The sequence below is a fragment of the Helianthus annuus genome, chromosome 6 (assembly GCF_002127325.2).
Source record: "Helianthus annuus cultivar XRQ/B chromosome 6, HanXRQr2.0-SUNRISE, whole genome shotgun sequence".
NCBI classification, from domain to species: Eukaryota; Viridiplantae; Streptophyta; class Magnoliopsida; order Asterales; family Asteraceae; genus Helianthus; species Helianthus annuus.
The window spans coordinates 136,081,794-136,099,233 of NC_035438.2; the positions used below are offsets into that span (position 1 = coordinate 136,081,794).

A 17,440-nucleotide genomic window follows, 5' to 3' on the forward strand; every position below is an offset into this window, starting at 1 on the left:
GAAGGGCAGGCCTGGAGCCGAGTATCCTTCAGCCTACTATAGATACTCCTACTTTTGAAATTAGACCTAATATTATTAAAATGGTGCAGAATTCTATACAGTTTGACGGACGTGAGCATGAAGATCCTGAGAGACATATCGCTGCTTTTCTCGCTGTTTGTTCGACATTTAGGATTACAGGTGTGCCGGAGGATGCAATTCGGTTGAGATTGTTTCCTTTCTCGTTGCGTGACAAAGCTAGAGCTTGGCTTATGTCACTTCCAGCCGGGTCCATCAGGACCTGGAATCAGTTGGCGGAGCAGTTTATGCAGAAATATTTTCCGCCTGAGAAAACAAACAAGCTTCGGAACCGGATTGTTTCCTTTCGTCAGGACGAGGGAGAGTCGTTGCACGCGGCCTGGGAGAGATTTAAAGATTTGTTGATTGATGTTCCACATCATGGCTTCTCCAAGCGACAGCTAGTTTTGACGTTCTATCAGGGGCTCAGTTACCACACACAAGAGCGATTAGACGTGAACGTAGGAGGCGATCTTGGAACTAAGACGCCGACAGAAGCGTATGATATTATAGAAAAAGTTACGTTGAAATCCAGCTCGCGTCGGGAAGGAGATAGAGGCCGGGCAACATCATCATCGTCATCTCGCGCAGGAGCACACGCGGTCGATGACTATACGGCCATTACTGCACAAATCTCGGCTCTTTCAGCGAAATTCGATAAGTCCCAGATGATTGCACAAACCGGGTCGGGATGTGACCAGTGTGGAGTGTCACATGAGCCTGGTGCATGCTTTCAGGGAGTCGTGTATGAGAGCCACGAAGAGGTAGATTTTGTGGATAATCAGGTGAGGCCGCAGAACAATCCCTACAGCAACACCTATAATCCCGGTTGGAAAAATCACCCAAATTTTGGGTGGCGAGCGAACACAGTTTTGGGATTTGTGGCCATCATGATTGTGTTTGTTTGCATAAAACGATTAATCAGAACATATGAAATTGTAATAAACCGACTTTTTTTTATATTCTAGGTATATTAAAATATGGTTAAATAATAACTATTTAAGTATTACCGACATGCTAGACTATGAAAATTGAAAACATTATTAGGTGTCAAACATATTTCTTAAAGGAAAGTTGTGAATAATTACTTAGATTAACTATCATATATAAGATGCTATAATATATAAATTGATCACACCAAATTAAAATCTTCTAGTATATACAATATTTTAATAAGTAGTTAATATTCATAATTATGAATGAATTAGAATATATAACTAATTATGACAGGAACTTAAAATATTTCGTTGTGGTTCTCTAAAAAATTGAAAGTAATCAAGTATTTAATAATAATGATGATAGTAGAGTAATAAAGATTTAGCAAAGGATGTAGGCAGATATGTGAAGGTTAACCAATTAATTATAGTTATATTATAATAGAAAAGTATTTGGTGTTTGTATAGTAATTCTAAATATGTTATAATATAATTAGTAAAATAAATTGTATTGTGAGAAAAAATAGTTTAGATATGGTTAAAAGAGGAAGAAAAGTGAAATAGTAAAGTGAAATAAAATCTTATCTTCATGATAAGAATGAGTGAAACTAAGTAAGGAGGAGGTGGAGCATGAGATACGTGTCTACAATCCAAAATCAACATTTGTTGATCTCTATCTTGGTTGCCAAGGAATGAAAGTCGATTTAAGCTGTCGGTCTGCATATGCCGTCCCCACACACACACTTTATTGTATATTTCGGACTCAAATCTCGGCAATGATTCGATTCTCCGGCCAGCCAAAGATAAATTAAAATAACTATAGAATACCCAATAGATTACCTCCACACCGTAACCATCTACACACCACCTTCAAAACGCCTATATCGACGTTCGAAGCACACCAAACCTTTTCCGACGACTTCATTTTTCTGATCTACTGCTTATCTCCAATTTAAGAATCTCCGGCTATCGCAACCGTTGAGGAATCGGACCACCGTAGACCACCGCATATGACAACCATGAAGGGGTGACAAATCTGAATCCTATCGACTTTCTTGTAATCATCTTGTGCGCACGACTTTCGTGATTGTCTAGACGTAATCTATTATCTCCAGTTTGTGATCATCGCTTAAGGTACGGATAGAATCCCTTCTCTCAATACATGTCATTTGGCCTTCGGGCATCTGATTCCTGATTTTAAATTATGCAATAAGTTTATATTATAAAAATGTTACAAGTTTATAAAGTTTACGTGTTTATAAATGTACAGGTTTAAGATTATGTACATGTATTATATTACCCAAGTCGGTCCCTTTTCTGTGAGGATGACCATAGACCCATCATTGTGGCATAAAATGATGTGGCACCATCCGTGACGGTGAGTTGAGTTCACGGCGTCTCTTCTGTTTTAGTCTATGGACTTCTGTTCAGAGGCGTATGGATCGATCCTAGGAAAAAGTAAATAAAGTCTGATATCTGGTGAGTGGTCGGTGTGATTTGCCCACACTCCATTCATGTCTGGATACATGGGTTAGCTACCCTGTATCAACCTCTGTAATAAAATGAACCTTCTGGACTTCTGGTAAATCTGTATATCATATTCTGATAATATTTGTTATACTTATTTAGTATATTTTGAATTATGAAAACTTAGCCTTTTGCTAAAACAAATGATTTTTGAAGAACTTAGCCTTTTTTCTAAAATAAAATAAACCTTTTTTTTTCCTCTATCCGCACACTGGGCAAAACTTTCAAATTTTGCTCAGACGTACGTTTTTTGTGTTTTCTTCTTTACGTCAGGTTATCAAGACAATCTGGGACGGGATACAGAAGAGTGCTCGAGTAAATTGAAAAAAAAAACCGTAGAAATAATGTACTGGATTAGATATCTTATTTCCATTAAGTTGTAAAGCCTTGTAATACATTTAAGTATTAATGGAATTATGTTTTTGATCTGACTCTGTAAAAGTGACACGTCAGCCCGTTTCGGGTTGGGGTGTTACAGTTATGGTATCAGAGTAATGACTCTTTCCTGTAGAAAACTAAAACATAAGTTAAGACCTGTGAGGTAATGGGTAGACATATATTGGATTCGGATTTTACGTTCCGATTAATTTCTATGATCATCGTTTTTGTGATTCATCTTTCAGTCATTGATCATAGTCACTCATTCGTTTCATGACTTTCCCGAATATACATATATATTGCATATTGTTACGATGTCAACAACACAAAGACAATCAAACTACATATCCTCACCATGTAACCTTTGATCATCGTCTCGTCTTTACGTTCGAAAACCTGTCAAACAAATTGCTCTGATCGACCTATTTTTATTTTTTATTTTTCCTCTGGCGTGGTCTTGGAGAAGAAGAACCACGAGGTATACGTATTATTATCATATAATATTAAATCAAATCTAAGCCTATTATATAATGGGTTATCTTCGAAATAAATGATATATAGTTCTGGGTTTTAAAAGTTGAAACCCATCCTCGGCACCACCTAATCAATCATAAGACAAATGAATATGGCAAGACCGTACTATATTTATGACTACCCGACCATAATAGAAACCTTTACAAATAACGTCAACTATTACAAAATGCTATGAAGTTTTCTGGCCAACTGTTTAAAGAAAAAGAATGGCTACTACTGTACTCTTTAACCTTTTCAAACAAAGAAGATGACATTATACATAATCATTATTATATATATTATTTTTAAATGGCCCACTTAAGTGTAACAACTGTATTTTGATTCTCAAAATTTTATTCTTATAGTATTCAATTGTTCATGTTATAGATCTTATCATCTAACATTCGGTATATGTCATCTTTAAAATTTCTTGTTAGTTTGTTGAATTAATTATCTATTATGCGTACACGTTGTCTTGAATTAAAAAAAAAAGTTATGTCTTATAACTTTGTAAACCCCATTAAGCATTATTTATTTTAGGTATTACTATTTGTACATTATTTAAATTACAGATATTATAGATGAGTAACTAAGCACATAAATCAAAGAAATGAATCTTACGTATGTTCTATACCAAATTTAGTCTCAGTATGTGTATTTTAGATTTATATAAGTTATGTTGAAAATTTGTATATTTTAAATATAATGTAGATAAAATGAAAAGTTAACATCCTACAAACTGTAAGATTACGCTCTTATTTGGTAAAAAAAAAATCACATTTAATAAAAAAGCATGAATCAGTTCGTTTTAAGTTCTCTAATGTATCTGATAACTAGAATATGATACTTCTGATCTTTTGTATATAAATTACTTTTGAAATAACCTTCTAATAGATTTAGAACATAATAATGGATTTTCAGTTTGATATAATTTGGTTTTGAAATAATACCGTGTAAAACTAAAACATAAAATTATACAATTCTGTTGTTATAAATTTCATCACATAATCTTCATAAACTTTTCTGATAAGTTACACTTGAAAATTTAATTCTTGTATTAATACTTGCATTTTTACTATTATTGATTTTCGAATATTTTTTTTTTAAATTAATTAAAATCTTGTTCTTTTATGATCTCTATTTTTAAAGTTTAACTTTAAATTTCGAGGACGAAATTTTTTTTAAGGGGGTAGTATTGTAATAAACCGACTTTTTTTTTTTATATTCTAGGTATATTAAAATATGGTTAAATAATAACTATTTAAGTATTACCGACATGCTAGACTATGAAAATTGAAAACATTATTAGGTGTCAAACATATTTCTTAAAGGAATGTTGTGAATAATTACTTAGATTAACTATCATATATAAGATGCTATAATATATAAATTGATCACACCAAATTAAAATCTTCTAGTATATACAATATTTTAATAAGTAGTTAATATTCATAATTATGAATGAATTAGAATATATAACTAATTATGACAGGAACTTAAAATATTTCGTTGTGGTTCTCTAAAAAATTGAAAGTAATCAAGTATTTAATAATAATGATGATAGTAGACTAATAAAGATTTAGCAAAGGATGTAGGCAGATATGTGAAGGTTAACTAATTAATTATAGTTATATTATAATAGAAAAGTATTTGGTGTTTGTATAGTAATTCTAAATATGTTATAATATAATTAGTAAAATAAATTGTATTGTGAAAAAAATAGTTTAGATATGGTTAAAAGAGGAAGAAAAGTGAAATAGTAAAGTGAAATAAAATCTTATCTTCATGATAAGAATGAGTGAAACTAAGTAAGGAGGAGGTGGAGCATGAGATACGTGTCTACAATCCAAAATCAACATTTGTTGATCTCTATCTAGGTTGCCAAGGAATGAAAGTCGATTTAAGCAGTCGGTCTGCATATGCCGTCCCCACACACACACTTTATTGTATATTTCGGACTCAAATCTCGGCAATGATTCGATTCTCCGGCCAGCCAAAGATAAATTAAAATAACTATAGAATACCCAATAGATTACCTCCACACCGTAACCATCTACACACCACCTTCAAACCGCCTATATCGACGTTCGAAGCACACTGGACCTTTTCCGACGACTTCATTTTTCTGATCTACTGCTTATCTCCAATTTAAGAATCTCCGGCTATCGCAACCGTTGAGGAATCGGACCAAAGTCGATTTAAGCTGTCGGTCTGCATATGCCGTCCCCCCACACACACTTTATTGTATATTTCCGACTCAAATCTCGGCAATGATTCGATTCTCCGGCCAGCCAAAGATAAATTAAAATGACTATAGAATACCCAATAGATTACCTCCACACCGTAACCATCTACACACCACCTTCAAACCGCCTATATCGACGTTCGAAGCACACGGACCTTTTCCGACGACTTCATTTTTCTGATCTACTGCTTATCTCCAATTTAAGAATCTCCGGCTATCGCAACCGTTGAGGAATCGGACCACCGTAGACCACCGCATATGACAACCATGAAGGGGTGACAAATCTGAATCCTATCGACTTTCTTGTAATCATCTTGTGCGCACGACTTTCGTGATTGTCTAGACGTAATCTATTATCTCCAGTTTGTGATCATCGCTTAAGGTACGGATAGAATCCCTTCTCTCAATACATGTCATTTGGCCTTCGGGCATCTGATTCCTGATTTTAAATTATGCAATAGGTTTATATTATAAAAATGTTACAAGTTTATAAAGTTTACGTTTTTATAAATGTACAGGTTTAAGATTATGTACATGTATTATGTTACCCAAGTCGGTCCCTTTTCTATGAGGATGACCACAGACCCATCATTGTGGCATAAAATGATGTGGCACCATCCGTGACGGTGAGTTGAGTTCACGGCGTCTCTTCTGTTTTAGTCTATGGACTTCTGTTCAGAGGCGTATGGATCGATCCTAGGAAAAAGTAAATAAAGTCTGATATCTGGTGAGTGGTCGGTGTGATTTGCCCACACTCCATTCATGTCTGGATACATGGGCTAGCTACCCTGTATCAACCTCTGTAATAAAATGAACCTTCTGGACTTCGGGTAAATCTGTATATCATATTCTGATAATATTTGTTATACTTATTTAGTATATTTTGAATTATGAAAACTTAGCGTTTTGCTAAAACAAATGATTTTTGAAGAACTTAGCCTTTTTTCTAAAATAAAATAAACCTTTTTTTTTCCTCTATCCGCACACTGGGCAAAACTTTCAAATTTTGCTCAGACGTACGTTTTTTGTGTTTTCTTCTTTACGTCAGGTTATCAAGACAATCTGGGACGGGATACAGAAGAGTGCTCGAGTAAATTGAAAAAAAAAAACCTTAGAAATAATGTACTGGATTAGATATCTTATTTCCATTAAGTTGTAAAGCCTTGTAATACATTTAAGTATTAATGGAATTATGTTTTTGATCTGACTCTGTAAAAGTGACACGTCAGCCCGTTCCGGGTTGGGGTGTTACAGAAATGATATGAGTGCACGGAAATGAGTAGCAAACTTTGTAAACACAATCAAAGGAAAGTATAGATTGATAAACGATTGTTTTTCATTGAGTCAAAAGATTTACATAAAAGCAAAAGATTACAATGCAAGCTTACAATCTAAACTCCCCCTTAGCCTGATACACCAGAGTTGGTTGCACAAGATGAAAGGATTGAATTGAGGAGGTGAACTCACTTAAAACGAATCGAGTATAACAGTACAGAATACTGTCATATTTATAGGCAAACCAAACTACTGATGAGCTTCAGCTGACGTTACCATGATAGTGACATCTAACGACCTAACAAACTATAAACACTGTTCTATACAAACTACTGACATGTAACATCTGATACGTAATAAAATGCAAAGCTAAGGAAAACTACTGCTTCACGTTCCACTGTTGTAGCCTGAGCGATGTTGAATCTTCAGTGCATTCTTCAAAGGTGACCAGTCTTTGAGAGAGCAGTGCTTGAGTCTTCAGCAGTACTTAGGAAACAGCAGTAGATAGAGCATCAGTGTTTGTCTTCAGCAGTCGTTGGATAATCATCAGAGTTTAGTTTATCAGTTGTTGTAGTTGAGCAGCACTTAAGATCTATCAGCTGTTAGATAACCACTGTCAAGGGAAGAGTTTAGAGTAAACTTCTGCTTATTGTAAATCCATTGTTGTGATCAGGTTTTGGCTTTACATTATCTGTTCCTCTGATAGGGTTCAATCCCAACAATCTCCCCTGGAACAGATAATGCCAAAACCTGTCTTTATTCAGGATCTTTATTCTTCATCAGAAGTTCCTTTGCTTTTCTTTTAAATTTTTCTTCAAATTCTTTGGAACTTGTATCATCCTCATCCCTGCACAGTGAGAGCTTAAGGAGATCTTGTAGATCTTCAACACTTAGGCCTAGTGCTTGATTCCTTGATATATGTCTCACTTCTCCATTGGTTCTGATCAGAGTCAATACATGGGTCTTTTGATCAGAGAGCCACTTTAGTATTTTAAAACCAAATGGGTTTCTTGGGAGAGGTTTATTTACTGATGAACTTGAAATGATTGGCCTGGAAAAGAAGTGCAGAGCAGTATCATGAGCTTCAGACACTCGTATGAATGCTTGTTCAATAATCGTATTGGCTGCAGCTATGTCTGCTTCAACTTCTTTGTCAATCAGCTCACTATTTGTGACACCTGCTGATGACTTTTGGCTTACTACTTTGACCTTTTTGGCAAGGGCTTGTAGTTTTGCCAATCTTTCTTTATCTGAAGCTATTTTCTTCATAGCTTCTTCTATCTGTTCAGCTTCTTTGTTCTTTTCTACTCCAGCAGATAGCATTTCTTTCTTTTCTTTTCTCAATTTTGTGACAAAATCTTCTGCTGTGCTGATCTGTGTTTCAAAAATTTTGACTTGCTCCTGCAGCTTTTTGTAGTTAGACTTTTTGGGAGGGTTAGAGGTTTTCAACCTCTGCTTCTCAAGCCTTTCATAAGCTTCTTCAATTTGCTGCTTTGACCATTTTGCTATGGTCTCCGCAGTATCCACCTTTCCATCCACCAACTCCTGCTTCTTTCTTTTATGCTCGGAAATAAGATCAGCTATGAATTTGTTGTATTTATTCCAATTTGGAGCTGTCTTTTTCTTCCGTGGATCAAGTTTAATCTTTTCAATTCTGTCAGCTTCAAGCTTCAATGCAATGAGTGGCCAGTCTTTGAACTCTGTTTCTTCAGCAGAATAGAACTTTTCTTTCATTATGTATGCAAGATATTCCTTTCTTAATTCATTTCGTTGTTCTGCTTCAGGAAATAAACTTGACACCTCTTTGTTCAATTCATTTGCATATTCTGCTATTTGTTTGACCTTTTTGAGCAGAAATTCCCTTCTTTCCAGAATGGCTTCATCGCCTTGATCCTTGCATTCAACCTTGGCTCTTATCCTTGCTTGTCTTGTTTTTGTTTCAAGATATTCATTCATGTTTTCTGGAATTATGAAACCTATGAGAGAAGGAAATTTTCTTTTTGTAAGATCATCTATGGTGTAAAACTGCTTCATCTCATTTTTCACAGCTTCTAATTCCAATGGATACTTAGCCGCAACAGGATCATACTTTTCATCAGTAGCCTGTGCTGTTTCTCTTTTTCTTTTGAGAAGCTTTGTAGGTTTTGGTGTTGGAGTTATGAGATCAATAGTGGATTTTTGACCAACAGTGGTTGAAACAACTGGTGTTTCATCCACTGTTGTCATTACAACTGCTGATATGTCAGCAGATGTCTTCTGCTTTTGAGCAGGGGATGGTGGTGATGGTGGTGGTGAATCATCATCAGGAATGAAAACCCTTCTCCTTTTTAATGTAGGAGAGGCTGATGATGTTTTGGGTGGATCAGTGGTTTGAGATTTGATGGCAGTGGTTTGTGATTGTGATTGACTAACAGTGGTTGAAACAACTGGTGTTTCAATCACTGTTGTCATTACAGCAGATGTTGTAACATCTGCTGTCTTCTGCTTTATGGCAGGAGGCAGTGGTGGTATGATATTAGATGATGATGGTTTGGTGGTTTTTGGTCTTGATGAAGGTTTTTGTGCTGTGGACACAGGTGGTGGTGGTGGTGGAACAGTAGTTGTGGTGGTGTGTGTTGGTGGTGTGTGTGTTGATGAGATGGCAGCTGTTTGGCTACTGACAGCAGTTTTTGTAACTGCTGTTGTATCAGCTGTTTGAGTTGAAGGTTTTGAGGTTTTTGGTTTCTCTGGTTCAATGTACAACCCATCTTCTATACCTTTCTTTTTCAGCTTGATTTTCTCCCCCTTTTTGGCATTATCTGCCAGGGGTGTATCCATGAAGAAGATGGTAGATGGACCTTTCTCACTTTGAGCATTCTGTTGTATGCTAGCCTTTATAGCTTTGATATCTGCTTGAGTGTCTTTGAACCGAGATTCTACCATGTTTGTCAGCATTTGTACTTGATTAGCATGCTTTTTAGCAGCCATTTGTTGCTGTTGTTCAAGCATGGGCTGGAAGATATTCCAAAGCTCATTTGCAGCAAATGCTTGTGGAGCAGGTGCTTGAGCAGGAGGAACAGTTGATTGGGCTTTTTGAGCTTCTAACAGCTGCTGCACCATATCTTTTATCTCGGCAACAGAAGATTCCAGATTTTCAACTCTGCCCGTCAATTCATTGTATTTTGAATCATCACCTGAATTAACAGGATCATCTGAATCCCCACCAGCAGTGGTTGTATCAATGTGTGACTTAGGAGCTATGGCCCAAAAGTCATCCATTGATGCCCCTTTTTCTTGGTACTGGGGACTTCTTTCTTCAGCACTCGATAATCCTTTGATGTTACCAGCAGTTAAAGATAACTTACTGGTGGTTACCGATGTTGCCATGGAAGAAATTGCCTTCAAGGGAGTCTTAGTAATGTAACAACTGTCCAACTGAAGATCTGTTGATCCATCAGTTGTAGTTGCTGCTCCACTTGAACTACCACCGAGAGTTACTTGTAACTCAGGCGGTGTAACCTCCCCAGCTGTTGCTGGGTTAGCAGAGGCATGAGCATCAGACCCAGTCACTTGTGGAGGTATGCTCTCAGTAATAGGTGACAGAGAGGAACTGGTTTGTGTCTGTGCCATATCAACTGCATGCAACAGGGGTATTATTGATTGTGGCAATATGATTGGTGAGGGTATGGGTGTTGAAAGAGACATGTCCTTGGGATCAGGACTGTGGAAGATGGATCCGAGTGGATACAGAGCTTCATAATTTGGTGTCCCTGTGCTTACAACCTGATCCTTTTGTGAGGATGCAGGAGGAGTTTTAGGCTGGGGTTGAGATCTTTCTTCCATCTGCTGTGAGGAAGTAGCAGCAGTGGTTTCTTGTGACTTTTGTGTTGTCACTGGCATTGACTCTGGGATCTCATCTTCCAGAGTTGCCTTTGGTGTGGGTTTGGTGGGTTTTCTGGAAGTTTTTCTTTTGGTCTTTTTGGTGGCAGGTGTTGGTTTCAAAGCAGTGGGTGTGCTACTTTGATCACCTGGAGCAGTGGGCTCAGCAGTGGTTGCTTGAGGATCAGTAGCAGTTTCTAACACCTGCTCAGCCTCCTTTGTTTTTAATTTTATTGGTGCCATCATTCTCGAAAATGTTTCAATTGTTAAACAGTTTATTTTGAATGAGACACCTTGTTTGGGCAATTCTGCATCTTTCTCAACAAATTTTTGTTCAAAATAGTAGCTTAGAAATCTTGGAAAGAGCAGAAATGCTTTATTATCAACGTTCTTTACCAAATCATCAAATATTTCCTGGGAGTAGTTATAGTTTTATCATTTAAAATTGCATACCCCAGGCATTGGATTTTCGTTGGTATCTCATTAAAAGACGTTGTTTTATTAGAAACACACATGAGCAGTGTGTGGAATAAAAATCTGGGTGTAGAAGGGAAGTAACCCTTTTGTAGGGTATCCCTATTTGGTTGTTCTGCATAGCCCCTGTTCATGAAATCCTTTACCAACTCGTCTTTTGTAAATGAGGTTTTTCCTTTTAAATCATCGAGTTTAAAGGTTTCAGAGATGGATTTTGGTGAGATGTTTACCTTCTTACCCTGTATCAAGGAGTGATGGCGGCGATGATATCTCCTTGTTTTTCAAGGGTGGCATTTTTCAGAACTCTCTCTGGGTATCAAGGTAAATAGGAGCGTCTGCTGTTATCAAAGTTTTGTACTTTGATGCAGAAAGGATGTCAAGGATGGAGTCGAAGGTGTGGTTATCGGTAGGTTTTGTGAGTATACCTACATAGTTGTGTGGAGCTTTGTAGCGAATCTCCGGTGTTTCAGCGGCCATTTGAGTGGCATCTGCTATTGTGGAGGAAGATGATGGTTTTGATTTTGATTTCGATTTTGGTTTCGTCATTTTGGATGAAGAAGATCGAAGAAGTTTTTGGAGTTATGAGAGGGAAACTGCTATGAGAAGAGAACTTTTGGAATTCAATTCGACAGTAAAACCCTGTTTGGATTTAATCAGGGTTTTATGTAGGGAAAAAGTGATTGCTGATGTGGCAGCTGTTATTTTGATCTGAAGGCTAAAAACTGACCACGTGTCAAACATCTGATGGAATGGTAAATAATGGAGGACAGTTGTTTTGACAACTACTGATGGATCAAGTATCAGTAGTTACAACGATAATAAAATGAAACAGTGGATGTAACAGTGGATGGAACAAAGATTTTAAACATCAGTGTTTTGGAGAACAGATGTTGACACTTTAGCAGTAGACAGACTTTAGAGAGCAGATGTTAAGGCACAACAGCACTTTAGAAACAACAGTGGTAGAAGATAAAATTGGTTCAACAACTGATAGTGCAGCAGTTTTTCAACTTTTGACAAACAATGTTAGCATCTGCTTGTTCAGATGTAGAACTTGATTTTGCTTTGTGAAGGCACAGTATCTTATCTAACATCTGTTGAGCATTTGAGATGCTATTCTTAACAAAATACATTTTAGATGTAAATTATCAAGATTAAATTGTCAGCAGTTATCTATATGGAATTTTGTTCAAGGATTTGCCAAATGTCTATTATTTTAGACAATGGTTTAGCATCCCAGATGATGAAAACATTTCTACTAGAGCTGCTCATTTTGCGTCTAATTACTGGAACTAGAACATGAGTATCTCAGTAGTCTAAGTCAATTTGCAATCAATTTTTGATCTGTGAAAACCAAACTTGAGCTTAACATGACCTTGATATGTGTGTCATTTCCTTTTGATCAGTTTTAGGGATAGTAATTACACACAAAAATAAGGTAATTACATCCAGACAAGAGATGAACTTTTACTATAAAAAAATGAGTAAAAGATCATAATATATTTTTTAAAAAAACATCTGGTTTTTATTTTAGAGGAAAACACCTTAACAAAAATAAAAGGAAGTTTTGAAAATAATCAAAAGGATCCGACAATTTTCCAGTAAATTCATGATCATATTATTCTCAAGTTATTTTGACCATTGTTTGGGTCATTTTCTTGTCAATTGATTGTAAATTCCTTTTAAGCACCATCACTGAAGATGCTATTGTTACCAGAACAATTCCTGTATTGATGAATGCACACAGTTGTAAAATGACCACTGATGACCTGACTAGATCCTCAAGAGTGTTTTATGCTTATACTCTTTTGCTTTTGATTTCAAAAGTTTTTGAGATAGCTACACTTTGAGATTTGTTCTTTTTTCTTTTTCCCTTTTTATTCATATGTTCAGAAATACTCACTAGGAGATTATATTTTGAACATACTTTGTCCATAATCACTTTGAAGCAATGTTTTGAGAGACCTGACCATATTTGATCATGTTTTATTACAGATCTCACATTTACCTATGATTAGGACAGTTTTGACACCTTATTTTCTCAATGTGTTTTGGACAAAGTTGATTTGGTCCTTTTGAAGGTACTCAACTTGCCTTTGAACACATGAGAGATTTTGCCTAAAGTTTTATTTCCCCCTTTTCTATGTCAGCAGTATTCTAGTGTTTTGGATGAACACAAGTTTTGCTGAACAGAGGTACATACTTTAGTGTTTATTGAAAACATCACAAATATCGAAACAACAATTGAAATCAATTTTGAAAACATCAAACGATCCCATAATTTATCAGATATTTTACAGATCTGAAAACTATGAGTGACATATGCATGAAAACACTTGTTGTGTGAGATTTGTGTGTCATATGACATCTTGGTTGTTTTACAGAGTTTTTGAATAACCATTTTGACCATGATTCACTCGTTACTCTGTTTTTTTTTTCAACTGAATACAACCAATCCTTTAGTATCAATAACTTTTGAGCTGAATTGTTATGTGTAAGACCCTAATACGTATTTGACTAAAAGTCGCAGCGGAAGTTCAAGCCATAAACTTTCTTACATTATAAACACCTTAACTTATTTAAAAATTAACTTTAACATAACTCTTTCACATAAATCCATCAATCGACTTATTTACTAAGTAAAATCATAGCTTATGTTTACTACATTATATACATCAACGTTCCCGTACAATCCCACTAGTGACTCGATCCTCGATCTCTGTTCCTTGATGATCCTCATGACTCGTACTACCTGCGCTCACCACATTAAATTCATAACATTAGTACGCATTATAAACATACAAGATTTATTCACGTTTACTTTTTGTTCCGTTAACTCTTTACATCCCAGCTTTCCATCTGTTCGTACATTCCGTGGTGAGACTTTCTCATTGTACCTGCGTTACACTTCGTTCACAAGGCACACTATTATTATCGTCAATACTCAATTTCATTGAATACATGCGTACATACTTTCATACATACTTACATATGTGCATCCGTTCATACATAACTACTTACAAACCTACGTACCTACATTCATACGTACGTTCCTACATACGTGCATACCTACATACATACATGCATACATGTCTACATACATACCTATTACATGCCTTCTCACAACCCTACATACGTGCACACATTCGTACATACTCACTTGGATATATATATACACATACACATACTACCTACTTACACACCCACATACATACATACATTCATTCATACATACCACTTATATTCACACATACATACATACATACCTTCATTCGTATCTACTTAAGGAAATTCTTAACTTAGAATCCCACATTTAGGTACCATATTACTACATATTCTTTAGGATCCCACCTTTGGGTACCATATTACTACATATTCTTTAGGATCCCACCTTTGGGTACCATATTACTACATATTCTTTAGGATCCCACCTTTGGGTACCATATTACTACATATTCTTTAGGATCCCACCTTTGGGTACCATATTACTACATATTCTTTAGGATCCCACCTTTGGGTACCATATTACTGCATATTCTTTAGGATCCCACCTTTGGGTACCATATTACTACATATTCTTTAGGATCCCACCTTTGGGTACCATATTACTGCATATTCTTTAGGATCCCACCTTTGGGTACCATATTACTACATATTCTTTAGGATCCCACATTTGGGTACCATATTACTACATATTCTTTAGGATCCCACCTTTGGGTACCATATTACTACATATTCTTTAGGATCCCACCTTTGGGTACCATATTACTACATATTCTTTAGGATCCCACCTTTAGGCCCCCTACCCGTCGGCGACGCCCTCTAGTTTTTTGCAGTTTTCTGCAGGTTCGTTTCGTCGTCCGTACGCACTAAAACGCACGTAACTTTTGAACCGTTTACCCGTTTGACCTCCCGTTTCTTCCCACATGCTTGTAAATTCACATTCTATCATATGAACTTAAAATCTTACCTTCGGATTACGGAAATCCTTAACTTACATACATTCGACTTAACTATTTTCTAACTATTTGACCCGTTAAGGGTATTCGCGCATTAATTGGTCTATGACTGACCAAACCATCATCCCCACTTCCATACTTGTCCAAAACATTACTCTAATCGAATAACTTGCTTCTAAACCACTTTTAAGTTCGTTTACCCCAAAATACCCATCATGGGCATTTTGGTCAACCTTAAACCCATCATTTACGACGAAAGACTTTAACACATATTTGACCTCAAACATCATATTTAATTCATTACAACACTTTATTACTTACTTGTACTACGAAGTGATTACGGAAATCACTTACCTTGTGCATCCGGGTTCGTATCCGATTCCTTGCCTCCTCTTGACCCGTTAGCCTTTCATGCTTGAGTCCGTCTTGACATGACTCCTATACTTTCATGTCACCAAATTACATTTTCATTAGCATACATCATTGTACATGTTAATGATCATATCAACCGCATATTTCACATTTGACTTCCTTTAGTCACAACTAACAAGCATGAGACATATAATCAATTTCATATCCTTTCAAACTAACGTAATTCATCATGTCATCTCAAATAATGCGTATTAACATAACACGTACCATACGACTTCCTATGAACCTACCTGTACGACAACAATTCAAGTCATGCTTCTTATGTGTAGACGCATAATTGACTTCCAGAAGTCAACGGTTTAACATATAACTTACGACATAACCTCATATTGTATGACATCTACAACTACATGATCACTTACTTGTATACATATACACATATACATACATAATCCATTCCACCCACGCTAGCATTCTCATATTTTCACAACTAACTCTTTAACCCATACTAAGCTAACCCAACATCATTTCAACATAATATCCACACGAACAATATCCAAACACACTTCTCATGTTAGTTTACTATCAAATACATCATTTTCACATCCCACATATATTCATCTTTTACTTACATACAATTTCCTCTATTAAGCTCACCTAGGCATTTCATCAAACACTTGGTGTGCGTACCACTATCTTAGTACAATGTACAACCCATTCATGCATGATCCTCCATGTTGTATTCTTCATTCATCAAATTCAACTAAACATCCATTTAATTCATGTCCTAATCAACTTATCTAAAATAATTCATCACATACAACATACTAAATCACAATTTACACAATTATTGGACATGGTGATTCACTCCCTTCATCATCCCAAATGGGTTTTACTTCTAAACATGAAATTAATCAAAATCATACACAACACATGTTCCATATGATGATTCTAACACATATTCATGCTCAATCTCATACAATTTCGTGGATTGATCATAACCCACTTCATAGCAAGATTATTAAATCACAAATTACAACTTACCACATGCTTGCTAGGGATAGATTGTCAAGAAAACGAGTTCATGCATCGGATTTGAGCCTAATCTCCTTGTCAATTTGAAGCTTGCTTGTGAACTAGGGTTTACGCCCATTTCCTCCTCCTCCTGATCGATCTCACGCACACACCTAGTGTGTCTGAGATTTTTTTTTGTTTTAATTAAACTCAGATTCAAGTTTGGCAATCTTAGTCCCTCATGTTCTCTCTTATTCATAATTGGCACAACACTCATCCTTTAATTGCTTCTACCATACTTTTAACTAGGTTAAATAACCTAGTTATTTATTTCTTGATGTGCCATATTATAACATTTAACGAATATAAAAATTCGGGTTTTTGGGGTGTTACAAGTCTACCCCCCTTAAATGAGGTTTCGTCCCCGAAACCTTTCTCATTTTCCATCGAACACTAGTTACCTTCCTCACTTTCGTTTGATACTAATCACCTTGTCTTTCAGTTCATCGACACGACCACCAGCCCATCTCATTGACAATCTTATATCTTCAAGAACCCGCCCCAGAGCTCTTATTAGTGTCGCTTTCACTAAAAATGCTAGCTTCTAACATACTTCTTAACTAAAGGTTCATTCATCATTATAATATTCGTATATCATGTGCCATATATTTTGTTCGCTTGAAACAATTCTAACATCCTAATAATAACATTCCTTCCTGTTTATTTCAAATTTCATATCATCTTGTTGACTATGCGATCTAAATTCATCATTTACACATACCTCTTCTATGCTTAATTTGATAGGTACATCATAATAATAGGTAAACTATCCA

General features: G+C 35.9%; 2 long non-coding RNA genes across 2 annotated transcripts; one reads left to right on the plus strand and one right to left on the minus strand.

The window, feature by feature from the left end:
* The first annotated feature begins 1,622 nt into the window (after positions 1 to 1,622).
* On the plus strand, positions 1,623 to 3,019 carry LOC110875065. The gene is made up of 3 exons (XR_002556487.2): positions 1,623 to 2,126; positions 2,263 to 2,370; positions 2,793 to 3,019. It is a non-coding gene; the product is annotated as an uncharacterized LOC110875065 (long non-coding RNA).
* A 10,952-nt stretch (positions 3,020 to 13,971) lies between these two features.
* Positions 13,972 to 16,724, minus strand: LOC110875066. Its single transcript, XR_002556488.2, has 3 exons — positions 16,638 to 16,724; positions 15,576 to 15,659; positions 13,972 to 14,014 (listed from the first exon to the last, which is right to left on the minus strand). It is a non-coding gene; the product is annotated as an uncharacterized LOC110875066 (long non-coding RNA).
* Positions 16,725 to 17,440: the final 716 nt, after the last annotated feature.